The sequence below is a fragment of the Giraffa tippelskirchi genome, chromosome 11 (genome assembly GCF_054371585.1).
Source record: "Giraffa tippelskirchi isolate mGirTip1 chromosome 11, T2T-mGirTip1v1.2.pri, whole genome shotgun sequence".
Taxonomy (NCBI): domain Eukaryota; kingdom Metazoa; phylum Chordata; class Mammalia; order Artiodactyla; family Giraffidae; genus Giraffa; species Giraffa tippelskirchi.
The window spans coordinates 14206244-14212481 of record NC_137285.1 but is presented as its reverse complement, the minus strand read 5'-3'; positions in this window follow the sequence as shown (position 1 = coordinate 14212481).

The window sequence follows — 6238 nt, the reverse complement described above, 5'->3', positions numbered from 1 at the left end:
CTTGTGTTCTTGCGTTTCATGAGTGAAATCATTCCTTCACTCACTAAAACTTTAGCCTCTTAAAATGTGCATATTCTCTCGAGGTGGTTTATTTTTGGCTTTGTTTTGACAGCATCTTCAGGAGTGCGCCCTGACGTCTAAAACTGTCTAGAAACTTAAGATGCTGCTCCCTTCTCATCCTGTGCCGACTTTCGGGCATCTGGCACTGTGTGTGCTCAGGTTTTTTTCTAGTCTGTTTGGGTATGCTTGTTTACTGATGTGCTTGCATCGTTTTAACCAGAAATTCTGCCTTGTTGTCCTGGAGGGTTTTGTTAATTGTTTCCTATGCCCTGGTTGACATGACTGGCCTGCTCAGCCCTGAAACAGCAGGAGCCTCAAGAAAGTCACCTGTGGGGCGGCCTCCTCCTCACCTGACATGGGAACCCTGTGTTAAGGTGATTCCCAAGTGAAGATACCTCTTGCAATTGACTGTAAGTGGTCGTCCTTTATTATTTTCAGCTTCAGGAGATATAACAGGTACAGACGTTCGGTTTCTCTATGATTTACAGAGAAGAACAAAACTCAAGATTCTGTCAAGGTGCTATAGGAGACATCTACCCTCGGTGGATGCAGGATGCACAGGCGCTGGTCTGCTTGCTTGAGGCCTCCTGTGCTTCTGGTACAACAATAACCCTCTGGTCAATGCCAGCAGTATTTGGGGCTTAGATCAAGACGTCGTGCCTGTTGCATAATACAGCTCTTTGCTCTCAGAAGTCGTGCTATCACACACAATTCTTTCCCAGAGCCCTTCACTAACCCCGGGATCTGTCAAGGTCTCCCTCATTCTTTGTCAGTTGTTCAGCTGCTGCCCTTGGAGCAGAGCACAGGTTTTACAGCCCACTTTCAGCATTTTTGTTTCAGTGGAGCTTTGCCTTCCTCTGTATCTCTAAAGTCTGCATAGTGGGAATTTCCCTTAACTCTTTCCTATTGTTTCTCACCCTTATCTTCCCAAGCTAGTTGTCCCCCTAAGTCCACTTTCTTAGAGGGTAAACTATATGGCAGTTGTTTTCGAATGTTAGATCCCAGGAAATTTATTTAGTTTGTATCAGGCTCTTTGGCTTCTGTGTGTGTTCTGTGAAAGTGTGAGTATGTCTGCCTGTTTCATCATCTCATGCCTTTGGTAACTCACTCAGCCTGTCTCCTGGTGGTTGTCACTGACCAGCCTCTCCTTTGAGCTTATTTGAACCCTTGAGCAATAACTCACAGTAGATTTACTATGAAAACAGTTTATATCAAAGATCAGCCATGCCTGTTTACTCTGTATTTGAACATTGGTGTGCATGATTTGCATTTTCACTGCTTTCACAGTCTTTGTAACTTAAGTAGAGAATTAAGCTTGCTTGTTCCCACCTTGTAGATGAGGTAATAGAGTGAAGTAACTTCCCTGGGTCCCCATGACAGAACCAGAACATGACCTTCATCTGCTGCTTGGGGGTCCACTGTCCTTCCCTGTGCAGCTCGTCTGCTCCAATGCTGACTCATCTGTGAACACTCCCCTGAGAGCATATAGATTTGGATTGTCCAGGCCAGAAGAGAGGAGAGGTGGCATAAGTAGCCAAATTGGGTCGATAATCCAAAGGTCATTTTCATTCAGTCCTGGAATATGTTTCTCTGTACTGTAGTCAGTTAAGAGGTGTGTTCACTCTTTTTGGAAACTCACAGTACTGCAGACTGTGTAGTGAAGCCTCCCAAGGACCTGGAACATCATGGGCCTCCCCAGGCTTCCAGCCTGGACCCCTCTCTACTCCCCTCTCTGGTTTGTTTCTGGTTCCTTCGATTAAAAATTTCCAGAATTAGGAATCTTGCCTTAGTTTTGTATGCCCAGAGCTCAGCAAAGTGTGTGATACACATTGGGTTTTAGGAAAAGATCAAAGAAGAAACAAAATTTCCTTTAGAAGAAAATGTATTAAATTACAAATGTTTGGGGTAAAAGGTAATTGGGTAATTTAAAGCATTTCCCCCAATTCTGAATCTTAACTGCCATGCTTATTGGTGGAGCTGTAAAGATATGTCCTCATAGGGAAAGAAACGTTTTATGAAAAGGGTGCTGAGGTGGCTGTGCAGAAAGGGCCACCTTCCTCGATGCAGCCTGGGACTCAAGGTGGCCCTGGAGCTGGCAGGGCTGGAGCTGGTATTGAAGGGCCAACTATGGAGCTCTTGTAAAACCAGGGGATAGGATTTTCGAGCAGGGTTTGCAGCTTTCAGCCTGCTCACAGAGCTGACTTGGAGGCTGTCCAGGGAGTGCCTCTGTTGGTGAGGCTGCACAGGTGCTGTGGGAGTTGTGTGCAAGATTCCGAGCAAGCTGTCCCCATCTTTGGGATTTGCAGGTAAATTGTAAATGGGCAGAGACTTTGCTTCTTTAGTCTACTCTTCACCGACTGGAGAGATTGTGGCCTTGCAGTCAGTAACTCCTGCTTGTTACTAAGGCATGGCTTTAGATAATCTTCTTTCCTCTTCCGGCTCCAGGCCCTGCTCTGTGATACAGGATCACATCTGATGGCTCCTCATGGGGTTGTTGTGAGGTGTCCGAGTGAGTGAGGGCTCAGTCCTGGACACAAAGTCCACATCTGGAACCCAGCAGGGGCCCAGCATTAGGTGGTCAGCAAGGTTGGGAATGGGTGGGCCCCTTGGGTGGAAGGATGGGAACTACAGAGTTCTGGGTATTGTTTTCATGACTATTTTTAGAAGAACTCATGCTTAAGATAATTTTTAAAATGGAGGTAATTTAGAAATATGTTAAAATGAAAGTAATAATAACCTAAAATCATGCAATCTAGAGATCAGCCCTTGTTTTTTTCTCTTCCCTCATGACTTTCTAGGCAGATATGAGAATTCTTCCTCTTGAAAGCAGTCCTCTGATCAACATTCTTCTATGTGACATACAGGCCTATCTTAATAATTTTTAGTGATCACATGATGTCAGTTTCATGGATATACAGTAATGTTATTAATCCCCTGCTGAGGGCATTTAGCTTATTACTTTTTTTTTTTTTTGGCTACTACAAGTAATGCACTGATGATAACGCTTTCACGTACATGTTTGTATGTTTATCTGAGAATGATTTTCGCCAATTTGTACTCCCACCTAATGTATGTGATGAGTGTCTCTTTCTGTATACCCGAGAACCTCATGGTATCGTTTAACTCTTTGCTGACAGATCTCAGTGTTCTAATTGATGCTGACCTGATTTCTTCCCATATTTTGATTGGTCATCTTATCATTCAGGTGTAGTGAACTGCTGTTTGTGACCTTGGCCAGTTTCCTCTCGTTGGTCTTTATCTTACAGAGCGTTTTTCACTGAAGGAGGCCTTAAACTCCTTTTCTTGTCTTTCTCAGCCCTGCATTTCTCAGAGGCAAGTGGCTTGTTTGTTAACAAACCTTTCCAGTTGATCTAGGGCCAGCAAACAGGGGCAGTTTTGCCCCCAGGGGACAGTTGGCGACGTCCAGATTGCCAGGTGGTCAGTAGGTGTGATGGGTGGAGACCAGGGATACTGCTTAACACCCCACTGCCCCTGCGACACAGAATGATCCAGCTCCGAGCGTCAGTGGTGCTGACATGGAGAGGCCCTACTCTTAGTCACATTTCCTCCCTTTCAGTTAAAGAGAAAAGGCTACCAGGAGCTGAGAGCTGACTTGATTATTTCCTTGCCCTTGCCTTCTGCTGTGCCCAAGTGCTGCTGATTAAATTACCTTGAAATCCCACAGGACATACGGCTTCCTCACTGGTCTCTACCAGCCCAGTGCTGCCTCCAGGAACGGGCTTATTACTCTGCATCGGCGTCCCTTGCGTGCTGACACAGTCCAAGCGCAGACACCCTCCTGTGGGCAGAATAACCTCAGGTTTACTCACAGTCCCCTCCCCTCCCTGTTCTCCTGCAGCAGCCCCTTTACAAGGAGGGCTTTGGGTGGGGGGCAGGGGAGGGGAAATGTCACTACAGATCCCGTTCAGAAAACTGGTCCTTCTACTATAAAAAAGTGCCACATAGGTGAATAGTAATAATGAGAAGGAAAAGCTGGTGGGATTGTGCGAGTTCTTTCCTGCACAGCACTTTCCCTGACTCTGAGGCGTCAGTTCTTTGCCTTCCAAGCCCCTTGCCTGCGTGGACTCTTCGTGCAGGGTTTGTTGTCATAGCTTGAAGACAGTTTTGGGTACCAGGATCCCTGTTTTCACTCAGTCATGTGGCTGCGGTGTTCTTCGTCCCATCTGCTTTCACTAGTGGCTTAGAACCGGGTGGCCCCCTCAGGCCTGAGTGGGGACCAGTGGGGTCATCGTGTTCGTGCAGCTGATTCCGTGTCCTGGTAGCTCCTCGCCACACATCTTCACGTGTACGACTCAATTCGCCTCTGCTGTAGAGCTGCAGTAGTGGACTTTTTAAAAATAGAAGTACAGCCTTTAATATTATAAAGAAACAAAACATCTAGCCACTTAAAGCGAGTGGGCCCAACTGTCAGTCAAACGTTTAAACGGGTCCTATATTGTTTCCCAGGACTGCAAGGTCAGTGGCTTCAAGGGAACCAAAACCAAAACCGTATCACTGCTAGCAATGATTTTATTTGTAAGTGGGTGCTTTCCTAGTTTTTGGTAGGGTTAGTAGTTCCTCCAGTCTTTGGATTTTTTAAATTCTTAAATATTTTTATGGAGCATAGTGGAGGCAAGCTCTGGTCAGCTTGCATCTGGGTTGTCAAAGTCAGAAATGTTTGTTAAATGAGAAAAAGTAGTATTGGCTATCAGTGAAATTCAAGATCTCAGTCTATGGTGGCCACGTGTCACTATTACTGAGGAGGAATATGTGTGTTTATAAGTGTAACAGCAGAAGTATGTGAGTAGCATTCTAATTTTATTGACGAGAGCACAGACATTTAGTGGCCTTAAGTAAATTAACCTCTTCTGGCTTTGGTTTTGTCATTTGTCAGAGGCAGGTGATTACTAAGATATCTTGCAGATCCAAAATTCTGATTTTTGTGCCAAAGATCCTGCCACATATAAAGCAAGACCAGAGCCCAGCAACTTGGTCCTTGGCTCTGATTCTCAGGGTAAGTGGAGACCAGCCATCTGGAGCCTGTTTTCTTCAGACCGGGGCTTCCCCTTCTCTCTTGAAGATTTCAGCTGGGGCTCACCATTTTCTGCCTCTTTCTCCTCAAATATTAAATAGACACCATATTCTTCTCTGCTGGGACCAACTTATCATGTATTGCTGCTCTGCACCTGTGAAGACAGCTGCTGTGTTTTCCATCGTAAAAACAGCTGCCTTTTGTCAGGAAGGCCCAGAATGTGCTTTGTAGCTGTACCTTAACACAGTGCTAAATTATTTAGACATGCTTAACCTGAGATGCTCAGAGTATCTTGGATTCCTATTTAGGGCTTCTGTAGTCACTGCTCAGTAAAAGGTTCCCCTTTCATATCTTTTGTGATTACTAGGCAGAAATCTCAAAATGTAGGAAATTACAAAGATATTAAATTATAAGATCCCCAGCCCCCCTGCCCAGAGATAACCACTAACTAAAGTTTTGATGTAAAGTTTTGCCTTTTTTTGTACATAAATGTATATTTTGTGTTAATACATAAATGTAGAATCTTACTGTATAATATTTTAAAATAAACAGTTCCTATTGGGTTGGCTTAACTCAATTATAGCTAGTTAATTTACAGAGTGGGAAAAGTGTACATTTTAATTGTATCATCTGGGCCTCTAACATATAGTCAAGGTAGGGTTGAAAGCCTTTTTAGAACTGCACACAAGTTTGGCATTGCCTTTCTACATCCCTTTTCTTTGTCTGATTTTTACACAGTGGGGAGACAAGTCTTTGTGTTCCTCACAAATAAATTACAGGCATCCTACCTCAGCCAGAGTTGACCCGCAGGAAGTGCGAGGAGGTTGAGACCTGTCTCGGCAGAACCCCACTTTCTTGAGAGAGCTAAGGAAAAAAGATGGGGGGAGCCCCGCTCCAAATCTCCCCAACTACGTCACTCATTTCAGTGAGTCACTAAGTGCAGCAATTAAGTAAAAAAAAAAATAAAATTATAAAATGGCTGGGAAGGTCACAGGGGGACCGACCATCTTTCTGGATACCTGGTTTGGGGAAAGGATGATCTGAGTTCAAAGCAGCCAAGTTTTGTCAAGTTTGTGGCCCACAGTGATGGTTTTTGAGGGCAAGAGGGATGTCAGTTTCTAAAGGTGTTCCAGACCCTCTGTGGGA